A 21,860-nucleotide genomic window follows, 5' to 3' on the forward strand; every position below is an offset into this window, starting at 1 on the left:
TTACATATGCATCCATGAAGAGCTCACCAATTCTCGTGGTAGGGGCACGCAGGAAGTCGCTTTCCCCGCTGTTACCTCATTGGGTCGAAAATCCTGGTGCCATATTTAAAGGGCACCCGGACAGCCATTCACCCACTGCAGGCCAGGCGCATCTGTTTGGCTGGCATTCACGATTGTCTCAAGACCAGAATGTTACAGAGAAGAAAATGTGTGGCCTCAGTGAGGCCTCCCTGCAGACTCTCCTCCAGGCCATCCAGGAAAGGAGGGAGGTGCTATTCCCAGAAATGGCAGAAGGAGGCCCCCCTGTCTGACCACACCCCTGGTACCCACAGGAGAACTGCACAACATTACAAAAAAAGTTGAAGGATCTGCTGTGCTTCACCAGGGTAAGTGGCATAGTCTACTCACTGCAAAGTGATACTCATAGGGCATTTGAATGGCCTACTCCTGCTCCTATATTCTTATCTTCCTACCAGGCAGTGTAAATGTGCTAGTGCACAGGGATGTGGGACATGATTTTGGGTTGCAGGATCCAGCAGCAAATGGGACATTTGCACTGAATATGTGCCAGCTACTTCATGCTTTCAATGTTCTATCAGTTGCAGGACATTCTGCTTGTTAATCACTTATTAGGGAGGGCTCAGGAGCTGACATAGGCATACATGTTCTTAATGCACCAATTGGGATGACATTCAATCCTTCTGTCTTGCTGCAGGACAACAATTCACACAACAGAAGGGAGCAGGCCAAGACTGGAGGCAGTCTGCCTGACATCAGAACTCTCATCCCTATCAAGGACGCCACCGAGGAGGGTGCACCTGCATCTGCACAGGAGACCCTTAGCAGGCCTGGATCCTCTAGGCCTCGGGCCACCAGAGGACACCTGTCAAAGTCATCGCAGCCAACAGGGCATAGCAGTCAGCAGGTTGCCTCCAGCTCAGCTGTGGATGTCGGGGCTATACTTTGATGTTAGTAATAAAAAAAGAAATATGAAGAAGTTTTAAAGGCACAGAGGTGGCACAGGTGTATAACAATTTTTTATACTTTTGGCATTTGTAAATATATGTTCATTTGCACAGTTTGGAAATGTCCTGGATTCCATCTTGCTGCTAGATACTCTAGTGCTCATGGGCATTTCAGGGTGCGGATTTTGGGCTCCCATCAGTGTCCAATAATTAACTCCTATAGACTCAGTCTCTCATGTTATCAACATAGTGATTACTCAATAACCCCACATGTGCCTGTTTAAGCACCAGCCATCATTTGTGAGTGTGCGGCCTGGGCATGCATGCATCATGCAAGCTATTACTTGCAGATCACCATGTTTTGAGCTCTGAAAATGGTGTCTGCGCAGAGTGTTCAGTAGGGTCATTGCGTTTCATCATGTTGTTGCCCTGATGTGAGATGTGAGTGGATGCAAGGAGTATTCAAGGGGAATTAAATATGCTATGTGAATGGCAAGGAACACTGTAGATGCAGTTTCATGGTTGAACGAATGAAACTCTATACTGTCTTAACAATAGAAAACCAGAGGCTTTCCAACATGTTTGGAGAAAGCTGTGGTGGGCATGTTACTGGCCATCCTTGCTGATTTGTCAGTTTGAGCTAACATGCAGGTGAAGGCTGCAGTTAAGGAGGCAATGGGCAAATTAGCCTTGACTGCAAGAGCAGTTGAGTATAGGATTGAAGAGGCGTCTATGTGCAGTTGATTGAAGCCTTTGTGAGACCTCACATGTAGGATTGTTTGGCCTGCTCATCCCCTTATCAAAGGTTGCAGTAGATCTCGCATAAAGGGTTTGCAAACAAATTGTACCAGGCCTCATTGAAGGACCGGGGTATCCGTCCATGCAGTGAGAGGGAGAATAGAATGGGCCTGTATGCTGGACCATGCTGAAGACTGTGAGGCTATCACAGAATCACAGAAGCTTTATAGCGCAGAATGTGGCCATTCGGCTCATTAAGGCTTCATTGGGTCTCTGAAAGAGCATTCTACTTAGTCCCACTCCCTCGTCTTATCCTTGTAACTTTGCACATTCTTTCTTTTCACCTAGCAATCCAATTCCCTTTGGAATACCTTGATCAAACCTGCCTCCACCATCCTCTCAGGAAGTTTGTTTCAGATTCCAACAATCTTCTGGGTGAAAGAAAATTTCCTCACATCTATTTTATTTCTTTTGTCAATTACTTTGAATCTGTGCCCTCTGGTTCTTGATGCTTTCTTGAGTGGGAACAGTTTCTCACTATTTACCCTGTCCATGCCTTTCAGGATCTTGAATACCTCTATCAGGTCTCTATTCAGCCTTCTTTTCTCCAAGCAAACAGTCCCAACCGCTCCAATCTATTCTCATAGGTGCAGTTCTTTATCCCTGGAATCTTGTGAATCTTCTCTGTACTCTCTCCAATGTCTTCACATCCTTCTTCAAGTATGGTGCTCAGAACTGGAGGCAGTACTCCAGATGAGGCCTAACTAGTATCTTATACAATTTCAGCATGATTTGCTTACAGTTGCACTCAATGCCCCTATTAATAAAGTCTAAGACATTATATGCCTTATTAATTGCTCTCTCAACACGCCCTGCTATCTTCAATGACTTACGTACATATACACTGAGGTCCCTCTGTTCCTGCACCTCATTTTGAGTTTCTCCCTTTATTTTATACTATCTCTCCATATTCTTCCTGCTAAAATGAAGCACCTCATACTTCTCTGCATTGAACTTCATCTGCCACTTGTCTGCCCAATCCACTAACATGTCTATGTCCTTTTGAAGTTCAAGACTACCCTCATCACAGTTGACGACATTTCCAATCTTCGGAGCATCTACAAATTTTGAAATCCTGCCCTGAACACCACAATCTAGAACACTAATATATATCAGGAAGAGCAACGGTCCCGAAACTGACCCTTGGGGAACTCCACTGCCAACCTTCTTTCAATTTGAAAAGCAACCATTTATCAATACTCTTTGTTTCCTGTCACTCAGCCAATTTCTTGTCCAAGTGCCTACTTTCCCTTTTATTCCGTGAGCTAGATTTTTTCTCACAAGTCTATTGTGTAGCACTGTATCAAATGCCTTTTGAAAATCCATATACACCACATCAACAGTGTTGCCCTTATCAACCTTCTCTGTTACCTCCTCAAAAAACTCCAGCAAGTTACATAAACATGATTTTTCCTTAATGAATCTATGCTGGCTTTCCTTAATTATCTTGCACTTGTCTGAGTGACTATTGACTTTGTCCCGAACTATAGTTTCCAGAAGTTCCCCTACCACTGAAGTCAAACTGACTGGTCTGTAGTTGCAGGCTTTATCCTTGCACCTCTTCTTGAACAAGGGTGTAACATTCATAATTCTCCAATCCTCTGACACCACTCTTGTGTCTAAGGAAGACTAGAAGATTATCACTAGTGCCTCTGAACTTTCCACTCTCACTTCCATTAATATCCTTCGATGCACATCGTTCGGACCTGGTACCTTATCAATTTTAAGTAAAGATAGCCTTTTTAGCCTTTCTTCCTTCTCAATTGTAAATTCTTCTAGTCTACCAGTTACCTCCCCTCTCACCTTGGCCTAGATAGCATCTTCTTCCTTTGTAAAGACAGATGCAAAGTACTTGTTTAACAACTCTGCTATTTCTCTTTCCTCCACATGCAAGTCCCCTTTTTATGGCTAATTGACCCTACTCTTTCTTTTACCACCCTTTCATTGTTTATATGCTTATAGAAGATCATGCGATTCCCTTTTATGTTAGCTGCCAGTTTAATTTCATGCTCTCTCTTTGTTTTTCTTATTAGCCCTTTCACTTCCCTTCTGGTCCTTCTATATTCAACCTTATGCTGCATTTTATTTTCTACCTGACATCTGTCATACGCGCACTTCTTCCTTTTCATCTTCACCTCTATCTCACTTGTCATCCATGGCAAGATTGGTTGCGCAGAGGTGCGCCTCCGATCAGCGCCCCCGATTGGGGCATGCCGCCATTTTACATTGGCCCGCCCAGCGTGATGGCCGCACGGAAGCACTATCCATTCCCTGTGCGGGCGGGGTGGGGGGTGGTGGGGGGGGGGGGGGGGAGGTGGGTGGATTCTCTAAGCCCGAGAGTGTGCACGAAAGAGTGCACTCATCTCCCTGAGGCTAAGTGCTGCATCAGGGAGATCGGCTCTACTGTAAAAAAATATTTATTTTTCCCATCATTTCCCGTCTAGGGAACATACCTTGACATTGCTGGCAATACTTTTTCTTTGAAGGTGGTCCATTATTCAGCCACCATGTTTTCTGCCAACATTTGATTCCAGCTCAGATGTATTCTGATGTATCCCATCTCTTTCTTCCAATTAATTATCTGTGCTCTGGATTGCCCCTTGTCCTTTTCCATGGCCAACCTAACCCTCATGATACAATGGTCACTGTCCCCTGAATGCTTGCCCACTGATATTTGATCCACATGGGCCAAATCAATTCCCAGAACCAGGTCTAACAGTGCCTGACCTCTCACTGGACTGGAAATGTACTGCTGCAGAAAATTGTCTTGAACACATTCCAGGAATTCTCGCCCCTCTTGTCCCTTTGCACTATTCCTATCCCAGTAGATATTTGGATAATTGAAGTCACCCCATTATAATTACTCTGTGGGCAGAATTTTCCCCCCGTTGGGGAGCAAGCTGAAGATTGGTTGCGCAGAGGTGCGCCTCCGATCAGCGCCCCCGATTGGGGCATGCCGCCATTTTACATTGGCCCGCCCAGCGTGATGGCCGCACGGAAGCACTATCCGTTCCCTGTGCGGGCGGGGTGGGGGGTGGTGGTGGTGGTGGGGGGGGGGGGGGATTCTCTAAGCCCGAGAGTGTGCACGAAAGAGTCCACTCATCTCCCTGAGGCTAAGTGCTGCATCAGGGAGATCGGCTCTACTGTAAAAAAATATTAAAAATAGAAAAAAAATCTCTGACATGTATCCTCATGTGACACAGTCACATGAGTTGGGACATGTCCATAACTTTTAAAAAGACTTGAATTAAATTTTTTAAAACCTACATGAAACCTTATCCCGCTCGTGGATGAGGCTTCATGCTTTTTCTAATGCCTGCCTGGGCTCCTGGCCTGCCCGCCAACCTTAAGGTTGGACGGGCAGGTCCATTAATTAATTAAATGATTCTGTCAGTGGCCTCAATTGGCTATTGACAGGTCGGCGGGCACACAGCTGATTTTGCTGAGCCCCCGCCTACCTGAAAATTTAAATGGGGTGCAGTGATATCGGGAGTTCTGCCTGATGTCACCACACGTCATTTTACGCGTCAGCGAGTGGGCCCTGTCTCCTGCTCGCCGACGGGAAAATCCTGGCCTATTATTCTTACACCTCTCTGTAATTTCTTTGCAAATTTGTTTCTCTACATCCCTTTGATGGTGATCTATATACTACACCGATCAATGTTATTGTACTTTTTTCAGTCCTTACCTCTAGCCAGAGAGCCTCCGTCCTTGATCCCTCTGGAACATCCTCTCTCTCCAGTACTGTACTACCATTTAAATCAATACTGCCACCACCTCCCCCACTGTCCCTGACCTCTTTTCTTGCATTCCTGTCTCTCCTAAACATCTTGTACTCAGGAATATTTAACACTCAGTCTTGCCCTTCTTTGAGCTAGGTCTGTGTTATAGCAATTATAGCCTAATTCCATTCATCAACCTGTGCCTGTAGTTCATCAACCTTATTAAGCACACTCGTGCATTCACATACATGCACATGAACCATGATTAACGCTTTTTTCTTTCCCCCTTTTTCTGACCCCATTAATGTCCAACTATTGAATACTCTAATTCTATCAAAGTCTCCAAGTATTCTATTTACCTTAATACTTCACCTTAATTTATGCTCCTTATCAGTTTTTAAAAATTCATTCATGGGATGTGGGCTTCCCTAGCTGCCCTTGAGAAGGTGGTGGTGAGCTGCAGTCCATGTGGTGTACGTACACCCACAGTGCTGTTAGGAAGGGTATTCCAGGATTTTGACCCAGTGACATTGAAGGAACGGCGCTATATTTCAAAGTCAGGATGGTGAATGACTTGGAGGGGAACTTCCAGGTGGTGGTGTTCCCATGTATCTGCTGCCCTTGTCCTTCTAGGTGGTAGTGGTAGTGTGTTTGGAAGGTGCTGCCTAAGCAGCCTTGATGAAGTCCTGCAGTGAATCTTGTTAATACTTCTCTACTTCCCACTGCTGGTTTTTCTCCTCTCCACTCTGAATTTCCCCTGAGGTTCCCATTTACCCTGCCAACCTAGTTTAAACCCTCCCCAACACACTAGCAATCCTCCCCGCAAGGACATTAACTTCTGCCCTTTTAAGGCGTAAATCCTGCCCCAGAACTGGTCTCAATGCCTCAGAAATCTAAAGCCTCCCGTCCTACTTCATTTCTGTACCCATGTGTTGAAGTCCTCGATCTTCCTATATGGCTCATTAGCACATGGCACAGGGAGTAATCCTGAGATTACTGCTCTTGACGTCCTGCTTTTTAATTCCCATCCTAACTCCTAAAATCTGCTTTCAGGATCTCATCCCTTTTAGTACCTATATCATTGATCCCGTGTGGACTGAGACCTCTGTCTGTTCATCCTCCCCCAAAAGAATGTCCTGCAGCCGCTCTGTGATATCCTTAACCCTGGCACCAGGGAGTCACGTATATGGCCGCAGAAACGCCTGTCTGCTCCCCTAACTATGGAATCCCCTACCGCTATCACACATCCACTCTTCCTCCTCCCCTCCTGTGCAGCTGAGCCACCCATGGAGCCACAACCTTGGTTCTTACTACAGTGCTCTGAGGAACCAGCTTGCTCACCAGTATGCAAAATGGGAAGATGGTTAGAGAGCGAGATAGTCTCAGGGGAATCTTGCACTACCTGCCTGTTTCCCTTAGATACTCAGCGATCACCCATTCCCTCTCTTCGTGTGTACTTCTTAGTTGAACTGTGACCACCTATCTACATGCGCTATCCTCGTAAGCTTCTGCCTTGCAGATACAGCACAGTGATTCCAGCCGCTGCTCGAGTTCCAAACCCAGAGCTCAAGTTTCTGGAACTCTTGACATTTCCTGCAGATATAGCCATTGAGGACACTTTCTGCCTCCATGACTTTCCACATTCTGCATAATGCACATTCCACATTGCTGAACTGCACTGACATACCTTAAACTTTATATGAAGTGTTTATGACAGTATTGTATAATAACTCACCTGTCATTCACCAATCGTCTCCTCTGTGCTGAATCCGGAAAGGCCAACACTTACCAATCAATCAATTTCTGGGACTTCCATGACATCACTTTTAGATTTTTTTCCGTAAACTCCTGGCTCTCTCTCCGCTGCTTCACAGGCTCCTATGACATTCAATGACAGCTTCTACCCTTTAGTGAAGTAAGAGCCAGCTACTGGAGGCATCAGCAGCTCTAACAGAACTCTGCAGGTTCCATGCAGGAAAGATTTTTACCTTAGCTGGGGTGTCCAGAATGATGGATCACAGTCTCGTAATAATAGTGAGGCCACCTAGGACTGAGATTTGTAGGAATCTCTGCAATTAGAAGGTCTGGAGTGATTACAATCAATGAGCCGTAGTGCAGTTGAGGCATCCTGTGAGTGGACTCCAAAATAACCTTGAATTTTTTTGGCATGATAATGATATCACGAGATATGACTGCTATGGGTGAGTGACAATCGGTGGGGGGGAGGTGGTGCTGCTGGAACATGATCTTCCCTGATCAATCTGCATGGAGGAGCAACCGGTCGAGGTCAAATGGTGTTTGCATGCTACTCTTCCCTGTGGACGCATACATCTGGTTCAACCTGAAAGGACTCTCTGCAAGGTCTGCCCTCCATTGGGAGCAGGCATGAGGGTGACATGAGTACATCCCTGCCAAGATAAGATTTGATGTTGCTCCCAAGTTGCCATGCACACGAATTTTATGAGGTCATTGGAAAAACCTGATTTCTACTTACAGGTGCCCGATGTCGTAGGAAAATGTAGTGTTTTGCAGGTTCTAATGCATTTAGCGCCAGGCTCTATATGAGCACAGTTTGATGCATGCAAAGGATCAAGCCACCAGCAGGACAGACGTTAAATAGTGCAATTTAATTAGCAATCATAAATCAAGGTACATTAGAGCAAAGTATGTCTGTTACTAAAAAGGAGCTGAGGCTTTCCAACCAGAAGGGGATAGAAAACCAAATAGTAAAGGAAATGCCTCAGCAGCTTACTCTGTCTGGAACCTACTAGCTATCAGATTGTCAGGGGTCTCTCTGCTGCATTGCACCCTCAGGGGCCTCTGCATGTGCCTCAGTGACATCCTGACTCTCATCATCACCATCCCCATCACCGTCGGAGGAGACAGCTTGAGGTGGGATTTTCCATACCCACCCGCCGCCACAAGTCAATGGACTTCTGGCTGGAGCGCTGCCTCGCCTGGGGCTGGTCCTACCCGTGATGGGGCCAGAAAATCCCAGCCTTGGCCTTCTATATCTCCCTCAGTCAAGACATCCTCCTTTTGTTGTGTAAGGTTGTGCAGGGTGGAGCAGACAACAATGATCCAGGATACTGTCTGTGCTGAGTATTGGAGAGCCTGAGTGGCCCAAACATCTGAACCTCATCTTTAGGAGGCCTATTGTCTGCTCAGTAGTGGACCTTGTGGAAGCATATGTGGCAATTTAACTCTCCTCATCGGGACCTTGCGGACAGCGAACTGGGAACATCAGCTAGGTCTTCTGGGGCTATCGCTTGTCCCCAAGGAACCAGCCCTGCAATCACTGAAGTCCTCCAAAAACTTGTGGCACCTGGAAGTTGTTCAAACTGTAGGCATTGTGAGAACTCCCTGCGAACCGAGCACAAACATGTAGGATTTGTCTTCTGTGATCACAAATCAGCTGCATGTTCAAAGAGTGGTGAATATGACTGGCTATTGCCAGGGAGCTCTCAAGGTCACATGTGTGCAGTCAGTAGCCCCTTGTAACCTGTGATTGCTGCACAACACAAAGTTCTCGCAGCCTAACCTTCAGGACCCAGGTGGAATTGGACAAATTGGAGTGCTCTCCTGAACAGGATAGCTGTCACCTCCCCTATGCACTTTTGTTGCTGACTGGGAGATGCTGCACAGGTCCCCAGTGGAGCCCTGGAAGAAGCCACTGACAAAGAAGTTTAAGGTGGTGGTGAAGCTGGCATATGTGAGCATTCACATTCCGGGACGTCCTAAGGCACCACCAACATTAACTCTCGCTCATCTGTGGATAGGTGTGCGCCTACAATATGCCCATGGTCAGGCTAATGTTCACCGCCGCACTGGCCCCTGATTGTCATCATCCTGACCTTCAAGACCTTCCTGACCTGCTGCTCATGCTGTTGCTCCTCCTGGCCCTGTGTCAACCTGCGCCTGTCCCTCCTCCTCCTTATTTGGATGAGACCCAGTAGAAGGCAGGGCTACCTGGAGCCTGCATCACCTAGGCCTCAGTGGATCTGTGAATGACTTGCCGAAATCAATTTAGTGAGCATATACTTTGCAGTTTTGCCTCCATTTCAGAGCCACCAGGCCAGTACTAAACCCTGTGCCTGGTTTCCATATAGACATGGCATCCCCACTTCACCCCTTCCAGGTGAAGGACATCTTGGAGGAACAGAGATGAGTGTGCTCCCTTTCATACATGACTGTGCATGGAGACAGTGCTCTTTGACTGGGGTGATGACAACCATGTGCAAGAACCCTCCCTCTGACACCATTTGGCTTTCCTCCATTACCCTCGAGACTCTATTGGGAGACCATTGCCTTGGCAGCATGGAAGGACTTATCACATGAGTCCTTGTCAGCCATGATTATTCACCTGAGAGGTTGGAGGTTTAACAGAGTCGTGAATTTTCTGCCGTTCAACAGCTGTGCCTCTTGAATGTATCCACCTCCTTCCCTTTCTTCATTCCTGCCTATTACAGCTGCAGATGGCAAGTCACACAGAAAAAACTACAGCTCCAGACCTTGTGAGATCATGATGTTATGAGACCCATGAGTCAGTGAGCAAACCTGTTGTAGTGTGGGCTTCACCATATAGAGGAGAACACAACTGAGCATGGTTCTCATCCAGTTGCCTCATGATTTTCAGGGTGTCCCTTTAGTTAACCAGTTGTGCTGAGCTTGAATTCCATCCACCTGAAAAAACCCTCCTCCCACTTTGAGGATTCATACATGCAGGGCAACTGTGTTGTGAAGAGGAGCCTTGAAAAATTGATGTGTGAGACTTTCCAGACATGTTTCACCACCTTCTACCCTCTGTCTCTCACTAACTTCCACCCATCACCCTTGATCCAACCAATATAACCATTTCACTCCCCTCTGTAACCCTTGAACCCTTTTAGCCTTGCAGCTATGACTGTCACCCTCCACATGCCTTCTCGCCCATCTGAGCGTACACCTGTTATCGTCCACATTCCCATCCTGACCTTGATCCCTCCTGTTAACCATGTCACCTGTTTTGTCCGTTTCTGTGACCTTCCCGCATCCCCCTTCCCACCCACCCACCCATGAAACTTTCAGCTACCTGACTATAACCTGGACCTGCCACCCTACTGACCGGATCCCACTCCAACCTCTCACTGTAACTCTGCTTCCCAGTACCCTCAGTTCAACTCCCAGGATCCTGTCGAAAGCACTGACCCTGCCCTTCGAGGTCCATCTTTTTACCACCATACCTCCCCCACCCAACCACCGCACCCAACAAGAAGGGCCTTCTCTACATTCCATGTCCCCGTACCCTTGCATTCCCTTGCTGCCTTCCTCCCTGCCCCTGACAGTGTGGCTTCCTTCCCAGTACAGCCTCCCTCCCTGCCCCAGATAATCTGTCTTCCGTCCCTGGACAGCGTCCCGTTCTTCCCCCCTTGGCCTGCCTCCTATGTCCAGCCTCTGTCCACCCTTCCACCCTTAACCTGCCTCCTGTGTCAGCCTCTCTTCACCTTTCCACCCGTAGCCTGCTTCCCACATCCAGCCTTTGCTCCACTCTTCCACCCTTCCCCGCTGGTCTTGCCTCTCGTGTCCAACCTTTTGAGCAGTTTGGCCTCCCAGTGCCCAATCCCAATCAAGAGGCTGACATTTGTGAGCGATCCCCAAGAAACCCAAAGCAGAGGCTATGTAATTCAAAACAAAAACAGAAACAGAAGTACCGGGAAAAACTCAGCAGGTCTGGCAGCATCGGTGGAGAAGAGCCCAGTTGATGTTTCGAGTCCTCATGACCCTTCAACAGAACTAAGTAAAAATAGGAAAGGGGTGAAATATAAGCTGGTTTAAGGCTGGGGTGGGGTGGGGGCGGGGCGGGGGGTGGGGGTGCTGTGGAGGAGGTGTTGTTGGGACAAGCAACAAGCAGCTAGTAATAGGTGGAGATAACCAAAAGATGTCACAGACAAAAGGACAAAGAGGTGTTGAAGGTGGTGATATTATCTAAAGGAATGTGCTAATTAAGAGTAGAAAGCAGGACAGACAAGGTACAGATAGCTCTAGTGGGGAATTGTTGAACTCAATGTTCAATGTGGAAGGCTGTAAAGTGCCTAGTCGTTAGATGAGGTACTGTTCCTCCAGTTTGCGTTGAGCTTCACTGGAACAATGCAGCAAGCCAAGGACAGACATTTGGGCATGAGAGCAGGGTGGAGTGTTGAAATGGCAAGCGACAGGGAGGTCTGGGTAATGCTTGCGGATAGACCGAAGGTGTTCTGCAAAGCGGTCACCCAGTCCGCGTTTGGCCTCTCCAATGTAGAGGAAACCGTATTGGGAGCAATGAATGGAGTAGACTAAGTTGAGGGAAACGCAAGTGAAATGCTGCTTCACTTGAAAGGAGTGTTTGGGCCCTTGGACGGTGAGGAGAGAGGAAGTGAAGGGGCAGGTGTTGCACCTTCTGCGGTTGCATGGGAAGGTGCCGTGAGAGGGGGTTGAAGTGTAGGGGGTGATGGAGGAATGGACCAGGGTGTCCCGGAGGGAACGATCCCTAAGGAATGCTGCCGGGGGATGGGGGGGTGAAGGGAAGATGTGTTTGGTGGTGGCATCATGCTGGAGTTGGCGGAAATGGCGGAGGGTGATCCTTTGAATGCGGAGGCTGGTGGGGTGACAAGTGAGGATAAGGGGAATACTATCACGTTCCTCTGACACCTTACGTCACATCAACAATTTCCAGTTCCCTGGCTCCAACCACCTCCCCTTCACCATGGACGTCCAATCCCTCTACACCTCCATCCCCCACTAGGATGGTCTGACGGTGCTCCACTTCTTCCTCAAACAGAGGCCCGAACAATCCCCATCCACCACTACTCTCCTCCGTCTGGCTGAACTTGTTCTCATACTGAACAATTTCTCCTTTAACTCCTCTCACTTCCTCCAAATAAAAGGTGTGGCTATGGGTACCCGCATGGGCCCCAGCTATGCCTGTCTGTTTATGGGGTATGTGGAACATTCCTTGTTCCAGTCCTACTCCGGCCCCCTCCCACAACTCTTTCTCCAGTACATCGATGATTACTTCGGTGCTGCTTCATGCTTTCATCGGGACCTGGAAAAAGTTATTAATTTTGCCTTCAATCTCCACCCCTCCATCATTTTCACATGTTTCATCTCTGACACTTCCCTTCCCTTCCTTGACCTCTCTGTCACAATTTCTGGTGATAGACTGTCCACCAATATCCATTACAAGCCTACCGACTCCCGCAGCTACCTCGACTACAGCTCCTCACACCCCGCTTCCTGTAAGAACTCCATCCCATTCTCTCAGTTCCTTCGCCTCCGTCGCATCTGTTCTGATGATGCCACTTTCAAAAACAGTTCCTCTGACATATCCTCCTTCTTCCTTAACCACGCACGGTGGTTGACAGGGCCCTCAACCATGTCCGGCCCATTTCCTGCGCATCCGCCCTCACGCCTCCTCCTCCCTCCCAGAAACATGATAGGGTCCCCCTTGTCCTCACCTATCACTGCACCAGCTTCTGCATTCAAAGGATCATCCTCCCCCATTTCCGCCAACTCCAGCATGATGCCACCACCAAACACATCTTCCTTTCACCCCCCCGGCGGCATTCCGCAGGGACAATTCCCTCCCTGACACCCTGGCCCACTCCTCCATCACCCCCTACACTTCAACCCCCTCCCATGGCACCTTCCCATGCAACCACAGAAGATGCAACACCTGCCCCTTCACTTCCTCTCTCCTCACTGTCCAAGGGCCCACACACTCCTTTGAAGTGAAGCAGCATTTCACTTGCATTTCCCTCAACTTAGTCTACTGCATTCGTTGCTTCCAATGCGGTTTCCGCTACATTGGAGAGACCAAACACAGACTGGGTGACCGCTTTGCAGAACACCTTCGGTCTATCCGCAAGCACTACCCAGACCTCCCTATTGCTTGCCATTTCAACACTCCACCCTGCTCTCTTGCCCACATGTCTGTCCTTGGCTTGCTGCATTGTTCCAATGAAGCTCAACGCAAACTGGAGGAACAGCACCTCATCTAACGACTAGGCACTTTACAGCCTTCCAGACTGAACATTGAGTTCAACAATTTTAGATCTTGAACTCTCTCTTGCATCCCCACCCCCTTTCCGTTTCTTTCCCATCCTTTTTGTTTCTTACAATAATTTATATAGATTTTTCTTTTCTCACCTATTTCTATTATTTTTAAATGTATTTCCACCCATTGTTTATCTCTACCTTTTAGCCCTTTTAGTGTTCCTTCACCCCATCCCCACTAGAGCTATCTGTACCTTGTCTGTCCTGCTTTCTACTCTTCATTAGCACATTCCTTTAGATAATATCACCACCTTCAACACCTCTTTGTCCTTTTGTCTGTGACATCTTTTGGTTATCTCCACCTATTACTGGCTGCTTGTCCCAATAACCCCCCCACAAAGCCTTAAACCAGCTTATAGTTCACCCCTTTCCTATTTTTACTTAGTTCTGTTGAAAGGTCATGCGGACTTGAAACGTCAACTGTGCTCTTCTCCGCTGATGCTGCCAGACCTGCTAAGTTTTTCCAGGTGTTTCTGTTTCTGTTTTTGTTTTGGATTTCCAGCATCCGCAGTTCTTTGCTTTTATCTACGTAATTCAAAGTTGTGGTGAAGTCAGCCTCGACATATGCATGCCACTTAAATGCAGCTATAAATGTAGACATTCTAATTTCTGACTGGCAGGGAACTTAATTTGTAGGGGGAACTTAAATCTGGCGAACTGGCCTTTTAATGAGCACGTATGCAGGGGCGGATTTACAATGAAACAGACCGTGCCATGGCACGGGGCCCCCAAATCAAAGGGGGGCCCCAAAATGATGAATAAGTGCTCAGCGGAGAGTTGCTGCAACTATGCTATGAAGGTTGGCATTGGATCCACTGAGATTCTCCTGAAAGTATCAGCACCATATGCATAGGCACTGGATTTGGGGTGTTTAAATCCTTGAGTGTCACACAGCAAGCAGTGTAAAACAGACCCTGTATTAGAATGATCAGCTTTTGCAATACTCTTGCACTGACTCCATTTCAATGAGAAACAGTAACCCTTGCAAAATGCAGATGTTGTCAGACCTGCTGAGTTTTTCTAGGTATTTTTACTTTTGTTTTTGTTTTGGATTTCCAGCATCTGCAGTTTTTTGCTTTTAACCCTTGAAAAAGTTTCTTTCAACTAGAAACTACAGTGGGATTTTATTCTTGTGAACAAAACTGGAAAAACAAAACAGCTCAACTCCCAAACCTTAACTTCAATAAATAATATGCAGCAATTTCTTTTAAAAAAATGAACATCTCTTTGTAACAATCTGCAAGTAGTGATAGCCTCAAAATTCTTGGCAGGATTTTGTTTTAAAACAAAATTCTGAATCAATGGATTGCTGCATTTTGCCTTTTGCATCGGCGACTTGGGCTGACTCATTCTGCTCGCCAACTCTTATTCGCTCCTTAACGTCGCTTTGGATAGAGGAAAATTAGCTTTGCTGCCAGCGTGTCCCCGGCGCCGAGTTGCTGCTCGCACCTGCACGCAAACACACACACACACACACACACAGGCGCAATATCCCCAGCATGGAGCTGCCTCACAAACAGATCCCCAGCACGGAGCAAGAAAGCTTGAGCATCCCCAGTGCAGAGAGAACAACAAATTCCTCATTCTGGAAGGCGGAGGAACAGGCAGCTTGTTCAAGTAGTGCAGCATTAGCAGCAGCAATCTCAGGCGGAGCTGAGTGATTCCTCTGGTGGAGTAGTCCCAGTTCAGAGTGGTCCCAGCTTGGAGTGGCCCTGTTTATGGTTGCAGCTTTTAATAGGCAAATTGTGATTAGGCGCTCCCGACTGTGAGACATCTGCAACATGATTTCTCTGAATAAATTGATACATTTACTCAGAGAAGGGCCATTCCCCCAGCAATTGGATAGGGGTGCTTCAGGGATTAAAGACAGTCGTTTTATTATATATTAAAATCAAATCTCATTGCAGGTATTTGCCATGAGAGAGTGTGTAATGAGTTAAGAACGTAAAATTAGTGATGACTCGAATACTATGCTTGTGAAACTGAGGTTAAGTGATAGTGTGCAGAAGTAGTTATGTGACTGAAAACGCCAATGCCGCGTAGTCTTGGGTTGTGTTGCAGGGGTGGGGGGAGTGAGTGGCAGGGCATAAATGAAGCTGAGCAAAGAGCTCAATTAACTGTAAATCCACCATTGCATGCAACACTTGACAGTGCATGCAAAGGGCTTCTTGGCATTGTTCGTCGGGAAGGTCGCCTTGCCTTTAAAGTCCTCAGAACCTAATTGCAGAAGTTCGTTCAGCCGTCACCAAATTAAGTTCCCCTGCTCGCCAAGCTTTCCGCTGCTGATGGGTTCAGATGATTCCACCCAGAGGTAACATTTCAGATCTGCAACCTTTCATCACAATTGGGAAAAATTAGAAATGTAATAGATTTTGAACAAGGGGTGGCTGGGACATGGACAATAGGCAGATTTGTGATATGGTGAAAAAAGACAGGAGAGATTGACAGAAGAGTTAGTTTTCCAGGGACAAAGGGAATGGTGATGGGGCAAGACATGAAACAAAGAAACAAAAGATGTTCTCAGAGCAGGTGTGCTGCTGACTGAAAGAAAAAATAAAAGAAAAATTGAAACATGCAAAGAAAAGGAAACAAAATGGTCACAAAGATTTTGATCTGCAATTGTTGAACTCAATGTTGAGTCCTGAAGGCTGTGAAGCGTGTAATTGAAACTTGCCTGCTCAACAATGAAAATTTTGATAAGCCTTTTGACATGTTCTTACAGTATTTTGTAGCAACAATAAATAATGTGTGAAGAATTTTGTTCAAAGAAAACTATTAAATCTTTCATTAATTTTAACTTTCTAAGCAAGGGTTTTTTGTTTAGATTTTATAGATCCTATTTTACTAAAGCCACAGAAGATGCGCTGTGTGGAAAAAGAGGTTAGTCATTTGAAAACAGTGGCAACTGAACCAGTAATAATTGATCATTCTGAATTTTATTATTCTCTGTACACTAAGAATAATCCTTGAATGCTAATGGTAAAAAACACGGGGCTTGCATTTACTTTGGAACAAAAGAGTTTAAACTTTCTGCATTTGTGGGCCATTTTGTCCATGCTATATATAGCCTTGTGGAGTGGTGCCCTGCATTTTTAGAACCAGAGTGCTGAGGCTTTATCCAGGCCGAATGTGTCCCATGCTTATCAATGTGGAAATGTTTCAAACATTTGAAGCCTATGTACATATTAGGATAAATATTCTAGTTGTGAACTGCAAGCTCGAAGCCTTGTTCATGAGAAGTGTATTTTAGAAATTATGGAGGGAATTGTAACACCCCTAATAAGGGCGGGTTTTGTTTGAGAGGAGGTTGAAAAGCTAAAAATCAGAAAAAGGAGACCAACCCACCTCAAACCTGTCCACTTTCTGGTTTTAACAGGGGTGGAGTGAGGAGTGAGCACCTAATCACCAGCTAGGAGGTGGGTTGGCCATTTAACATCAACAATAACAACTTGTATTTATATAGCACCTTTAAAATAATAAAGCACCCCAAGGCATTTCACAGAAGCATTATAAAACAAAATATGACATCTAGTGACATAAGGAGAAATTAAGTCAGATGACCAAAAGCTTGGTTAAAGGAGTAGGTGTTAAGGAGTGTCTTAAAGAAGGAAAGCAAGGTAAAGAGGCAGAGCGGTTTAGGGAAGATATTCCAGAGCTTAGGGTCTAGAGAACTGAAGGTGCAGCTACCAATGATGGAATGTTTAAAATTGGGGATGTTCAAGAAGCCAGAATTAGAGGAACACAGATATCTTGGAGGATTATGAGGCTGGATGAGATTGCAGACTAACGGAGGGGTGACACTTTGGAGTCATTTATCAAGGATGAGTATTAGAAAATCAAGGTGTTGCTTGACTGGGAGCCAATGTGGTCAGTGAGCATGGGGATGAAAGGAGAACGGGGCTTGGTGCGATTGAAGGTATGGGCAGCAGATTTTCGAATCACTCAAGTTTATGGAAGATAGAATGTAAGAGACTAGGTATGAGTGTATTGGAATAGTGAAGTCTAGAAATAACTAAGGATTTTAGCAGTAGATTAGTTGAGAAAAGGACAAAGTCAGGCATTGTTACAGAAGTGGAAATATCTGGTCTTAGTGATGGCACAATTATGAGGTTGGAAGATCATCTCAGGATCAGATGTGACATCAAGGTTGCGAACAGACTGGCTGAATGTCAGGCTGTTGCCTGGGAGAGGGAATAAGCCAGTAGCTGGGAACCGAATTTGGAGCGGAGATGAAGAGCAATGGCTTCACTCTTCCCAATATTTAATTGGAGCAAATTTCTGCTCATCCAGCACAGGATTTCACATAAGCAGTTTGATAATTTAACAAGAATGGAGGAGTTGAGAGAGATTTTGATAAGATTTTGATAAGCTTTTGATAAGATCCTGATAAGGTAAGAGCCCATGGGATCCAAGGCAATTTGGCTAATTGGATTCAGAACTGACTGAGTGGCAGGAAGCAGAGGGTGATGGTTGAGAGGTGTTTTTGTGACTGGATGCCTGTGTCCAGCGGGGTTCCACAGGGATCGGTGTTGGGTTTCTTGTTGTTTGTGGTATCTATAAACGATTTAGACTTGAACGTAGGAGGGTTGATCAGTAAGTTCATGGATGACACGAAAATTGGTGGGGTGGTAAATAGTGAGGAGGATAGCCTTAGATTACAGGAGGATATAGATGGCTGGTCAGATGGGCTGATCAATGGCAAATGGAATTCAATCTGGATATGTGTGAGGTGATGCACTGGGGTAGGACAAACAAGTTACGGGAGTACATGATGAATGGTAGGACTCTGGGAAGTACTGAGGATCAGAGGGACCTTGGTGTGCATGTCCACCAGTCCCTTAAGGTAGTGGGACAGGTAGATAAGGTGGTTAAGAAGGCATATGGGATACTTGCCTTTATTAGCCGAGGCATAGAATATAAGAGCAGGGAGGTTATGCTGGAACTGTATAAAACATTGGTTAGGCCACAGCTAGAGTGTTGCATGCAGTTCTGGAATCCGCTTTATAGGAAGGATGTGATTGCACTTGAGAGAGTGCAGAGGACATTTACCAGGATGGTGCCTGGGCTGGAGAGTTTCATTTATGAGGAGAGATTGGATAAACTGGGGTTATTTTCCCTGGAGCAGAGAAGACTGAGGGGGGACATGAGTGTGATGTATAAAATTGTGAGGGGCATAGATAGAGTAGACAGGAAGGAACTTTTCCCCTTGGTGGAGGGATCAATAACTAGGGGACATAGATTTAAGGTAAGGGGCAGGAGGTTTAGAGGGGATGTGAGGAAGAATTTTTTCACCCAGAGGGTGGTGGGAATCTGGAACTCACTGCCTGAAGAGGTGGTAGAGGCAGAAACCCTCATAACATTTAAGAAGTATTTGGATGTGCACTTGTGATGCCACGGCATACAAGGTTATGGGCCTAGTGCTGGAAAATGGGATTAGAATATTTAGGTGTTTGTTTGACCGGCGTAGATTCGATGGGCCAAAGGGCCTTTTTCAGTGCTGTCGACCTCTATGACTCTGTGACTATGAGATGCTGGTGCAGTGAAGCTGGGTATTGTCAGTGTATATGTCTTTTAGTCTTCAACTCTGATGAAAGATACTGATCTAAAGTATAGATTGGATAGCACTTACAGGGGAGCCAGTTAGCTCTGTTGGTGAGGCAGCTAGCATTTGATTCAGAATTGCAGCAATAGCATAGGGTTCAATATCTGTTCTGGCTGAGGTAGACTTGGAACCTGTCTCCTTGTCCCACCCCACAGTAAAATCACAGCATAATTTGGCAGCCCTCGAATAATCAAGCATGCTATCTGAAAAAGAAAAATTTACGAATGGGCATAGACTAAATCACTGGGCAAATCTGGAATTGAAAGTGTGCATTCACTTTGGATCTGAGGGCTGAATTTTATGGAGGCGTATTGCTTGCGTATCCCCCCCACCCTCTCCCGCCATAACAGAAGTCAGTTTCAAATAGAGCGACTTAAAACTAAGCCGCCCCACAGCAACAGCCCATTTTATTCACCAATAAAATTATGCAATCATGCATTTAAAGAACAGTGTACTCTTAATGCAAGATAAAACTTCGTAAGAATTTTATAAGAGAAACTTCCTGAAGAAAGACCTTTGATCATTCAGTTTTATGGTTGAAGTTGATATCAGCATCCAATATGTACCTGAAATTTGTTTCTGCTTAATTTAGGGTATTTTTTTGATTACTCAAATAGTGATTGGGTGTTTATAGTCTCATAGAGGACCCAAGAATTGCTAACATGTTTACATTAATTTTCAATAGAACACTGAACACATAAGCCAACTGTACACAAAACTGTTCCATGAGGCTGAGAAAATTAAGAGGTGGAAATTAGCCATGGATAATGAACTTTGGCAAAAAGATAAGAAATTGCAGGAAAATAAACAAACTATTGAGGTTCAGCGTAAAGCAATACAAGAACAGCAGGCAAGCATGAAGTATTTTAGTTTATTGTTTGTAATTGAATTATTTTCCTCAAAGAGAAGTACAATGATGTACTATGTGAGAAGCTAATGGTAAGTCCTGTCTACTGCCAATATTTGTGTTTCTGTAATTCTGTCTGACTGGCTTATCTTCTTCTCCCCTCTGCCCGGTATCATGTTTTCTTTCTGTTCCCTGGTCTCTGCCATCATGCCCCAATTTTCGTTTTGATCTTTCAAATGAAACATTGGTTGATATTCCTATGTAATCGCTGTTTTGCTTTGAACGCAATTTCCTGTATCTATTTTTCTGTATCCATTCCACCTAGCTGGGTCTCTACCTTTTAAAATTTGTTCATGGGCTGCGAGCATCGCTGGCAAGCTCAGCATTTATTGTCCATCCCTAATTGTCCTTGAGAAGGTGGTGGTTCGCTGCAATCCTTGTGGTGTACACCCACACCCACGATGTTGTTAGGGAGGGAGTTCCGGGATTTTGACCCAATGACGATGAAGGAATGGCATTATATTTCCAAATCAGGATGGTATGTGGCTTAGCAGTATGCTTGCAGATGGTGGTGCTCCCATGCACTTGGAGGCCACGGGTTTGAAAGTGATTTTAAAGGAGCCTTGGCGAGTTGCTGCAGTGCATCTTGTGAATAGTACACACCTTTGCCACTGTCTGCCTGTGACAGAGGAAGTCGATATTTAAAGTGGTGCCAATCAATTGAACTACTCTGTCCTAGATGGTGATGAGTTTCTTGAGTGTTGGAGCTGCATTAGCCCAAGCAAGTGGAGAGTATTCCATCACATTCCTGACTTATGCCTTGTAGATGGTGGACAGACTTTGAGGAGTCAGGAGGTGGGTTACTTCCTTTGGTAGAATTCCTGGCCTCTGCTGTGTTGTTGTAGCCACAGTATTTATATGGCTGGTCCAGTTAAGTTTCACGTCAATGGTGTGTTGGTTGGTGGGTAGTATTGGGGGATTCAGCTATGGTAATGCCATTGAATGACAAGAGGAGATTCTCTCTTCTTGGTGATGGTCTTGTTAGGTCTATCACTGGTTGTCTCTCACCACACTCCTTGTTTCTAGGTCTTTGATTCACACCCCAACCTATGCTCCCCTTTTGTGTCTCTTTCCTAGTATAGCTTACTGCCTCTCCTGTCCTGACATTCCCATGTGCTAAAGATTATTTATTCTCCTGTTCTTTCGGAAAACGTTGCTGAATCGAAATAGAAAAAAAGGTGAAAGATACAAAATCTATTATTTGAATTGTAAATTGGGGGGAGTGCGAACGCAGTCCCCCACTACCACAAATTTTGCAGTTGAGTATCCTGCATTTGGGGACATCGCAGGCGAAGTGTAATGGGCTAGCCACGTCCTGGGAGAACCACCTTCATGATCATGGTCTCTCCCCTCCTGTTGTTGTACCCATTTATTGTTCTGAGATAAGGAAGACTAAACAGCTGAAAAATAAATGAAAGAACTATGATATCAAATAGAACACACCAGGAAGCCCCAGGAAATTATGTCAAAAAATCATAATTGCTGAAGAATATTGAAGGCTTTGGGTCTGAGAAGGGCAAGGAGGACAGGGGACGTTAGTGGATAAGGCTAGCAGAAGCTTGTTCTCTAGTATAATTGGTAGTGAGAAGAAAGAATAGGTTGATGGAAGTGATGGAGAGATTCGCGACAGAGAGAGAGGAGGAAGTGTAAGAGGAGAACTTGGAATGTTAAAGGGGTGGAACAAAACAACAGGAATAGTCTTTTGGCCCCTTGAGCCTGTCCTGCCGTTCATTGAGATCATGGTTGACTTGTTACCAAACTTCAGATACCTGCCTTTGCTCATACCCCTTAATACC

The 21,860-nt window shown here is 45.7% G+C and overlaps 1 pseudogene; it reads right to left on the reverse strand.

The window, feature by feature from the left end:
• Positions 1-21,277: 21,277 nt before the first annotated feature.
• Positions 21,278-21,427, reverse strand: LOC121282690 (annotated as a pseudogene).
• Between the last annotated feature and the right edge of the window lie 433 nt (positions 21,428-21,860).

The sequence above is a fragment of the Carcharodon carcharias genome, chromosome 9, assembly GCF_017639515.1.
Source record: "Carcharodon carcharias isolate sCarCar2 chromosome 9, sCarCar2.pri, whole genome shotgun sequence".
In the NCBI taxonomy this organism is placed as follows: Eukaryota; Metazoa; Chordata; class Chondrichthyes; order Lamniformes; family Lamnidae; genus Carcharodon; species Carcharodon carcharias.